Below are 11,869 nucleotides of genomic sequence, written 5' to 3'. Positions count from 1 at the left end.
AAGTATATATGTTTTCTACTATTGAAGCATAAATATGTATCGATATTTTAACGTGTAAGTATAAATCATAGATAAATTATTTTAATGTTATATATATAATATTTTATTAGTTAAGAAATGTTGAAGATAGATTTTATATAAAAATTAAGAGCGCTTTATTTTTTTAATAAATTATTTAGAGATATTTGTAATTTATTTATTTTTTTAAATGAGGTTGACATGTATCACACATATATGTAACTAATAAAAATAATTTTATATAGAGAGAGAGTACAATGAATATATCTTTTCTACTTAGAGGGCATGTGTTAAAATTTTAATGCATAGAATATCAATCATAAATAAATTTATTAATGTCAACTATGTATATATATATATATATATATATATATATATATATAATGGATAAAAAAATTGAATATATAAAATCAAATAAATAAACATGTAAAATTAAGAAAACGAGTTATAACAAAAATAATTTCATAATAGTTTTATGGATATATGTTTTCTACCTCCAAATATAATTGTTGCACTTATCAACATTTTATTGTGTAGAGCGTGAACCATAAATAAATGGACATATAGTAATATTTTAATGTGTAGAATGTCAATCATAAATAAAATATCTCTCTCTTTATTAATTAGTATATAATATTTAATAACAAAAAATATGTTATCCTCAGCTATAAACAAATATTTTAATATTAATATTAAATAATATAATTGTATATAAAAAAGAAAAGTAATTTAAATTGAAATTTTCAACTAAAATATATATATATATATATAATTCTTATTTCATTAATAAAATTCTTTTACCCAAATTTATAATTTATTTATTTTTATATTAAATTGATATATAAAATTTTAATTATTAGTAGCAAGAATTATAATTTTATATATATATATATATATATATATATAGCATAAGGTATCATGGACCATAATTATGTTATTATTCTATTTAAGGTCCAATAGATCACAATAGATTTAGTGGATTTTAATCACCATAATCATATATATATATAAAACATAAAAATATTTATTACCAAAATAATTTTATACTTATAGAGTTCCAAGTATATATGTTTTCTACTTCTATTGAAGCATCAATATGTATCAATATTATTTTAATGTGTAAATATAAATCATAGATAAAATATTTCAATGTTATATATATAATATTTTATTAGTTAAGAAATGTTGAAGATAGATTTTATATATAAATTAAGAGATTTTTATTCTTTTCATAAGTTATTTAGAGACATTTATAATGTATTTATTTTTTTAGATGACGTTGACATGTAACATACATATATGTAACTAATAAAAATAATTTTATATAGAGAGAGAGTCCAATGAACATATCTTTTCTACTTAGAGGGCATGCGTAAAAAATGCATAGAATTTCAATCATAAATAAAATTTATTAATGTCAACTCTGTATACATTATGCCTATATATATCTATATCTATATATATATATATATATATATATATTATATATATATATATATATATATATGAGAAAAATTGATAAAACAATTGAATATATAAAAGCAACTAAATAAACATGTAAAATTAGGAAAAAGAGTTATAACAAAAATAATTTCATAATAGTTCTATGGATATATGTTTTCTACCTCCAAATATAATTATTGCACTTATTAACATTTGAGTGTGTAGAGTGTGATCCATAAATAAATGGCCATATAATAATATTTTAATGTGTAAAATGTCAATCATAAATCAAATATCTCTCTCTTATATATTAATTAATATATAATGTTTAATTAATATATAATATTTAAATTAAAAAAATATTAATAACAAAAAATATGTTATAGTGGGCTATAATCCCATATTTTAATATTAATATTAAATAATATAATTTTATATAAAAAGAGCAAAATAATTTAAATTAAAATTTTCAACTAAAAGATATATGTAATTTATTGCATTCATAATGTGAAACTGATATAAAATTTTAAGATATATATATATATATATATATATATATATTATATATAATTCTTATTTCATTAATAAGATTCTTTTACCCAAATTTATAATTTATTTATTTTTATATTGAATTGATATATAACATTTTAACTATTAGTAACAAGAATTATATATATAGAGATATATATAACTTAAAGTCTTATAGACTATAATTATGTTATTATGTTATTTAAAGTCGAATATATCACAATAGATTTAGTGGATGTTAATCATCATAATCATATATATATATAAAACATAAAAGTATTTATTACCAAAATAATTTTATATGTAATTTATTGCATTCATGATATGAAACTGATATAAAATTTTAATATATATATATATATATATATATAATTCTTATTTCATTAATAAGATTCTTTTACCCAAATTCAAAGTTTATTTATTTTTATATTAAAGTCATATATAAAACGTTAACTATTAGTAACAAGAATTTTATATATATAGATATATATAACTTAAGGTCGTATAGACTATAATTATGTTGTTATGTTATTTAAGGTCAAATATATCACAATAGACTTAGTAGATGTTAATCATCATAATCTCTCTCACACACACACATATATATATAAAACATAAAAGTATTTATTACCAAAATAATTTTATACGTGTAGAGTTCCAAGTATATATGTTTTCTACTTTTACTTAAGCATCAATATGTATCAATATTCTAATGTGTAAGTACAAATCATAGATAAAATAATTTAATGTTATATATATATAATATTTAATTAGCTAAGAAATGTTGAAGATAGATTTTATATATAAATTAAGAGATTTTTATTCTTTTCATAAGTTATTTAGAGACATTTATAATTTATTTATTTTTTTAAATGACGTTGACATGTAACATACATATATGTAACTAATAAAAATAATTTTATATACAGAGAAAGTCCACTGAATATATCTTTTCTACTTAGAGGGCATGTGTTAACATTTTAATGCATAGAATGTCAATCATAAATAAAATTTATTAATGTCAACTATGTATACATTATGCCTATATATGTGTGTGTGTGTGTGTGTGTGAAAAAATTGATTAAAAGAAATGAATATTTAAAAACAAATAAATAAACCTGTAAAATTAAGAAAAAGTGTTATAACAAAAGTAATTTCATATTAGTTCTATGCATATATGTTTTCTACCTCCAAATATAATTTTGTCACTTACTAACATTTTAGTGTGTAGAGTATGATCCATAAAAAAATAGCCATATAGTAATATGTTAATGTGTATAATGTCAATCATAAATACCTTTGCTATTTTATATATCTCAATATCAACTACACATATATATAAAATAGAATATTTAAAAATTGACCATACATAAAATATTTCAATATCTATATTAAATAAAATAATTTTATATTAATATAAATTTATATATAAAAGAAAAAATATTACTTTCTAAAATTTAATATGTTATAAACATATAATTTATTTATTTCTTGATTGATGACATTTAAAAATATTAAATAAAATAAAATATTCAAGATCAAAATTAATTTTATATATATATATATATATAATGGATAAAAAAATTGAATATATAAAAACAAATAAATAAACATGTAAAATTAAGAAAAAGAGTTTTAACAAAAAGAATTTCATAATAGATCTATGGATATATGTTTTCTACCTCCAAATATAGTTGTTGCATTTATTAACATTTTAGTGTGTAGTGTGTGATCCATAAATAAATGGTCATATAGTAATGATGAAAACGAAGACCGGGTGATCTTCATTTTCAGTATTTTTACACGCTCGATCCTGGGACCTGTGGGTTATGGGCCCACAAAGCCTTCCAGGAACTCCTCACAGCCTCAATTTCCCTTATTGGCTAACGAGTCATTCATATTCTTCAGCTGCTGATCAGCTGCGGATTCTTGCTGCCGCTCTTCCTTCAACATCTTGCCCCCAGCGCAATTACTCCAACCGTAAGTTTACCGGCACCCACTCCTACAACAGTGATGTTTTCTGCAAACAATCCACAGTTAAAAATCACAACCGCTTGTAATAGATTCAAGTAAGGAAGGCCACGCCAGGACAATCTCGGAACAGACCCATCGACAACGCATGATGACATTGTCATCGTTCTTCTTCTGCCCACGCTCTTGACTACCACGTGGACTCGATCTGCGTCTTCGTGTATCCACCAAGTATTACAGGATGCTGATTTGAAATTGCAGCCCCTCTTCGGTTCGGCCCTCTTCGGTTCTGGCTTGAGGAAGCCCGTCTTCATTTCCAAGTTATGGGAGGTGTCATAGGCCAGGGTCGTTGCCGTGCCACTATGGAACGAATGGTCCGCCGGGGTCTTCAATCCCATTCTTTACCCTGTCTCTTCCAGGGCATTCAGATCACTTGTAGTTTGAACATAACCAGGCTTTAATGCGTTTTGGAGGCGGCTCATGCCCTCTTCCTCCGTGACTGCAAGTAATTTAAAACTTATCCGCTTTCCCATTCATCTTCCAAAACGTCCAGGCAAACGTAGTGGTTTGTATTCAAGAGAGCTCGGCTCTTAACAGCAGTCATGCGAGAGACCCATGACTCGCGTCCATATACCTACGGCGGGATTTCAATCAATAGCGACTGCCCTTAAATCAAACCTAAAATCAAAATCATGCTCATCGACATGCCTATTCTGCGGCATTGAAATTTCCATTTTCAAGAGAACAGAAAACCAGAAACAACAAAAACATATAAAGACGCAAGTTCACACAGAAACACTTTTATCATATACAAATTCAGATTACAATGTTAAGGCATTTCAGCCTTAGTCCAGAACGTCTAGGCAACTACATTTTTGTTCTCTCCCTCACGCAGGATTTTCGGTTTTTTTCTCTTCTTGATTCACTCAGGAATCGTTCAGTTCTTTATACATACATTCAGTTATAACTAATTTTTTAACTAAATTTAGTTCCCTGAACAGAATTCAGTTGTGGTTGGCCTGGCTGTCCTCTTGATCGTCCACTTGTCTTCTTCCTTTAATTTTTTTCAGTGACGTGTCCGGATGCTCCTGCATCAAACTCCCGAGGTACAAAAATTATGACCTCCTGGTCATATGCTCCCGAGGTACAAAATTATGACCTCCTGGTCATATGCGTTTCCTTCGCAATTCGCAATTCTACCCACTGTTTCACGTCGTCAGTGGAACTGCCTTCTGTGAGCTGCAATCAAACCTCTGCCATAGCAAGTCCTCCCTGCTACCAGATGCCCTACCAAGCTTCTCTGCTGAGCTTAGTCCTCTCGGCATCTCCGCGGTTCTCTCCTCTCGAACCCATTGAGCACTCCTGCTCCAGGTTTGCTGCAATCTCCTCACCTTCACAAAATAAATTAAAAATTAAAAACTGTACCTCTTGTTTCCTTCGTACCTTCTTTCTTCCTCTCCGCAGGAAATCTTCCCGCTCTGATACCACTTGATGAAAACGAAGTCTGGGGTGACTCCGTTTTCAGTATTTTTACACGCTCGATCCTGGGACCTGTGGGTTATGGGCCCATAAAGCCTTCTAGGAACTCCTCACAGCCTCAATTTCCCTTATTGGCTAACGAGTCATTCATATTCTTCAGCTGCTGATCAGCTGCGGATTCTTGCTGCCGCTCTTCCTTCAACATCTTGCCCCCAGCGCAATTACTCCAACCGTAAGTTTACCGGCACCCACTCCTACAACAGTGATGTTTTCTGCAAACAATCCACAGTTAAAAATCACAACCGCTTGTAATAGATTCAAGTAATGAAGACCACGCCAGGACAATCTCGGAACAGACCCATCGACAACGCATGATGACATTGTCATCGTTCTTCTTCCGCCCACGCTCTTGACTACCACGTGGACTCGATCTGCATCTTCGTGTATCCACCAAGTATTACAGGATGCTGATTTGAAATTGCAGCCCCTCTTCGGTTCGGCCCTCTTCGGTTCTGGCTTGAGGAAGCCCGTCTTCATTTCCAAGCTATGCGAGGTGTCATAGGCCAGGGTCGTTGCCGTGCCACTATGGAACGAATGGTCCGCCGGGGTCTTCAATCCCATTCTTTACCCTGTCTCTTCCAGGGCATTCGGATCACTTGCAGTTTGAACATAACCAAGCTTTAATGCGTTTTGGAGGCGGCTCATGCCCTCTTCCTCCGTGACTGCAAGTAATTTAAAACTTATCCGCTTTCCCGTTCATCTTCCAAAACGTCCAGGCAATCGTCCAGGCAAACGTAGTGGTTTGTATTCAAGAGAGCTCGGCTCTTAACAACAGTCATGCGAGAGTCCCATGACTCGCATCCATATACCTACGGCGGGATTTCAATCAATAGTGACTGCCGTTAAATCAAACCTAAAATCAAAATCATGCTCATCGACATGCCTATTCTGCGGCATTGAAATTTCCATTTTCAAGAGAACAGAAAACCAGAAACAACAAAAACATATAAAGACGCAAGTTCACACAGAAACACTTTTATCATATACAAATTCAGATTACAATGTTAAGGCATTTCAGCCTTAGTCCAGAACGTCTAGGCAACTACATTTTTGTTCTCTCCCTCACGCAGGATTTTCGGTTTTTTTCTCTTCTTGATTCACTCAGGAATCGTTCAGTTCTTTATACATACATTCAGTTATAACTAATTTTTTAACTAAATTTAGTTCCCTGAACAGAATTCAGTTGTGGTTGGCCTGGCTGTCCTCTTGATCATCCACTTGTCTTCTTCCTTTAATTTTTTTCAGTGACGTGTTCGGATGCTCCTGCATCAAGTAATATTTTAATGTGTAGAATGTCAATCATAAATAATATATATATGATGATGATGATGATGATGATGATGATGATGATGATGATGATGATGATGATGATGATGATGATGATGACTAAGACCAAACATTGGTCTATTGGACCTAAAGAAACAAATTATTTACTTTGATTTAAGAATTTTGTTTCTATGCTCAAAAAGCTTGGAGAGAAGCATCTGGGGCTCACTATAATTTTGACATTGTAAAAGGCTAGGAAGGTCAGTATTGTGACAAAGATTATGAAACTGAGATCTAATGTGGTTGTATGCGGGCCACTCTAAGAGGAAGTGGTTTTCATCCTCGATGTTTCTATTCTCACAGAGATGGCAGATCCTTTCCATCCATGGTGTTTCAGGAATTGCAACGACGTGTTTCACTATGGAGCTCATGAGAGTTTGTTCTAATCTTCGCTATATTCTTTTTCTTCTTTGAGCTAGTTAAAACAGAGAGATACATTTGATCTTTTGATCTTCTAGTGTGGGGTTGATGACCTTCTTATAATAATTTAATTTTCTTTTAGCTACTAAATCTTTCTCACACCACATTTTTTCTTTGAACTTAGAACTAACAATATTTTTAATGTTATTAATGTTTTGCAATGCATCATTCTCATTGATCTCCCAAAGGTTTAATGAGGCCCTCGTGTCTTTATACCACCCTGCTTGAGCCTTAGATGGTTTTGGCTGGAATTTAAAGCTACCTTAGGAAGCCTATGATATATATATATATATATATATATATATAACCAAATATTAATAACAAAATATGTTATCGTGAGCTATAAACCAATATTTTAATTTTAATATTAAATAATATAATTTTATATAAAAAAGCAAAGTAATTTAAATTGAAACTTTCAACTAAAAGATATATGTAATTTATTGCATTCATAATGTGAAACTGATATAAAATTTATATATATATAATTCTTATTTCATTAATAAGATTCTTTTACCCAAATTTATAATTTATTTAATTTTTTATTAAATTGATATATAAAATTTTAACGCAAGAATTATATATATATAAGTTAAGGTCTTATAAACCATAATAATGTTATTATGTTATTTAAGGTCCAATAGATCACAATAGACTTAGTGTATGTTAATCATCATAATCATATATATGTATAAAACATAAAAGAATTTATTACCAAAATAGTTTTATCAGTGTAGAATTCCAAGTATATATGTTTTCTACTTCTATTGAAGAATCAATATGTATCAATATTTTAATGTTATATATATAATATTTTATTAGTTAAGAAAGGTCGAAGATAGATTTTATATATAAATTAAGAGAGTTTTATTTTTTTAATAAGTTATTTAAAGACATTTGTAATTTATTTGTTTTTTTTATGATGTTGACATGTAACATACATATATGTAACTAATAAAAATAATTTTATATAGAGAGAGAGGCCAACGAATATATCTTTTCTACTTAAAGGGCATGTGTTAACATTTTAATGCATAGAATGTCAATCATAAATAAAATTTATCAATGTAAACTATGTATACATATGCCTATATATATATATATATATATATATATATATGAAAAATTGATTAAAAAAAATTGAATATATGAAAACAAATATGTAGACATGTAAAGAGATATAGCAAAAATAATTTCATAATAGTTCTATGGATATATGTTCTCTACCTCCAAATATAATTGTTGCACTTATTAACATTTTAGTGTGTAGAGTGTGATCCATAAATAAATGGCCATATAGTAATATTTTAATGTGTAGAATGTCAATCATAAATAAAAGCTCACTTTCTCTCTATATATATTATATTAATTAATATATAATACTTAAAATAAAAAAATATTAATAACAAAAAATATGTTATCGTGAGCTATAAGCCAATATTTTAATATTAATCTTAAATAATTTAATTCTATATAAAAAAAAAAGAAAAGTAATCTAAATTGAAATTTTCAACTAAAAGATATATGCAATTTATTGCATTCATAATGTGAAACTAATATATATATATATATATAGAACATAAAAATATTTATTACCAAAATAGTTTTATATGTATAGAGTTCCAAGTATCTATTGTTTCTACTTCTATTGAAGCATCAATATGTATCAATATTTTAATGTGTAAGTATAAGTCATAGACAAAATATTTTAATGTTATATATGTAATATTCTATTGGTTAAGGAGTGTTGAAGATAGATTTTATACATAAATTAAGAGAGTTTTATTCTTTTAATAAGTTATTTAGAGACATTTTTAATTTATTTATTTTTTTAAATGAGGTTGACATGTAACATACATATATGTAACTAATAAAAATAATTTTATATACAGAGAGAGTCCAATGAATATATCTTTTCTACTTAGAGGGCATGTGTTAACATTTTAATGCATAGAATGTCAATGATAAATAAAATTTATTAATGTCAACTATGTATACATTATGCCTATATATATATGTATATGTATATGTATATGTATATGTATATGTATATGTATATGTATATGTATATGTATATATATATATATATATATATATATATATATATATATATATATATATATATGAAAAATTGATAAAATAAATTGAATATTTAAAAACAAATAAATAAACATATAAAATTAAGAAAAAGAGTTATAACAAAAATAATTTCATAATAGTTCTATGGATATATGTTTTATACCTCCAAATATAATTGTTGGACTTATTAACATTTGAGTGTGCACAGTATGATTCATAAATAAATGACCATATAATAATATTTTAATGTGTAGAATGTCAATCATAAATAAAATATCTCTTTCTTTCTTTCCCCACATATATATATATATATATATATATATATATATATATATATATATATATATATATATATTCATTAATATATAATACTTAAAACAAAAAAATATTAATAACAAAAAAATATGTTATCATGAGCTATAAACCAATATTTTAATATTAATATTAAATAATATAATTTTATATAAAAAAGCAAAGTAATTTAAATTGAAATTTTCAACTAAAAGATATATGTAATTTATTGCATTCATAATGTGAAACATATATATATATATATATCTATAAAAATTTTATTTCATTAATAAGCTTCTTTCAACCAAATTTATAATTTATTTATTTTTATATTAAATTGTATATAACATTTTAACTATTAGTAGCAAGAATTATATATATATATATATATAACTTGAAGTATCATAGACCATAATTATGTTATTATGTTATTTAAGTTTAATAAATCACAATAGACTTAGTGGAGGTTAATCATCATAATCATATATATAAAACATAAAAATATTTATTACCAAAATAATTTTATACTTATAGAGTTCCAAGTGTATATGTGTTCTACTTCTATTGAAGCATCAATATATATCAATATTTTAATGTGTAAGTATAGATCGTAGATAAAATATTTTAATGTTATATATAATATTTTATTAGTTAAGAAATGTTGAAGATAGATTTTATATATAAATTAAGAGAGTTTTATTCTTTTAACATGTTATTTAGGGACATTTGTAATTTTCTTTTTTTTTTTAATGACTTTGACATGTAACATACATATATGTAACTAATAAAAATAATTTTATATAGAGAGAGAGTCCAATGGATATATCTTTTCTACTTAGAGGACATGTGTTCACATTTTAATGCATAGAATGTCAATCATAAATAAAAGTTACTAATGTCAACTATGTATACATTATATATATATATATATATATATATATATGAAAAATTGGTAAAAAAATTGAATATATAAAAAGAAATAAATAAAAATGTAAAATTAAGAAAAAGAGTTATAACAAAAATAATTTCATAATAGTTCTATGGATATATGCTTTCTACTTCCAAATATAATTGTTGCATTTATTGTGTAGAGTATGAACCATAAATAAATGGCAATATAGTAATATTTTAATGTGTAGAATGTCAATCATAAATAAAATATCTCTCTCTCTCTCTCTCTCTCTCTCTCTCTCTATATATATATATATATATATATATATATATATATATATATATATATATATTATTTTGCATAAAAAAAAGAAAAATGAAGCATTAATGAAATAGGATACAGACCAGAACAAGAAATGGTGAAATTATAAATAGAGATGGAGTCATAGACAACCAATTCCACTAAATATTGCATATCAAATCCTAAAACATCACAAAATTTTAAATGTTGATTCCTTGTTACCTTGAGAGGTTCTCTATAGCCTAATGTGAAAGAGATGTTATCACATAACATTTAAAGATAATGGTATGTTACTTATGATGAAAAATTAAAAAAAATGAATAACAACAAAAAAAATCAATGTTCACCATAAAAATGCTTCAATTTTTCACTTCAATTTTAGATCCACTTTGGATAGAGATAAAGTAATTAAAAGTAGAAAAAGAATAATATAATTGATATCACATGATATATAATTCATTTAAGTTTAGTTGACATGTAATAATTATAATAAAAATATATTAATAACAAACCAATATTGTTTTGTGGATAGAATAAACAAATATTATTTTGTGGATAGAATAAAATATTTTAATGTTAATATTCATTAAAGCAATTTTATATATTTTTTTTAAGGAAGAAAAAAATAATTTAGATTATTACTGTTATTATTATAATTATTTTATATATTTTCATTTTTCATGGTAAAGAATATGTGTAATTTATAATATTATTAATATGGAGATTATATATAACATTTCAGATATATTAAAATTTTTATTTTATATATTTTCATTTTTCATGTTAAAGAATATGTGTAATTTATAATATTATTAATATGGAGATTATATATAACATTTCAGATATATTAAAATTTGTTTTAATATATATTTCATATATATATAAGCCGAGAAAATTTATTAGAAAATTTTAAATCAATTTTTTAATATTAAATTTTTAGGCCGATAGGCCTTCCTTTGAAACAGAGTTTCGTCGTCCTTTTCATTGTCAGGTTGACACCTAGCGCCACCCTTCTGCTTTCCACTAACATACGATATCTGTCAGGGTCCCTTCAATTACTCG

Source organism: Pinus tabuliformis, chromosome 4_2 (genome assembly GCF_031772625.1).
Source record: "Pinus tabuliformis cultivar Carrire ecotype Pingquan chromosome 4_2, CPIR1, whole genome shotgun sequence".
NCBI classification, from domain to species: domain Eukaryota; kingdom Viridiplantae; phylum Streptophyta; class Pinopsida; order Pinales; family Pinaceae; genus Pinus; species Pinus tabuliformis.
Note: the sequence above shows the minus strand (reverse complement) of the source record.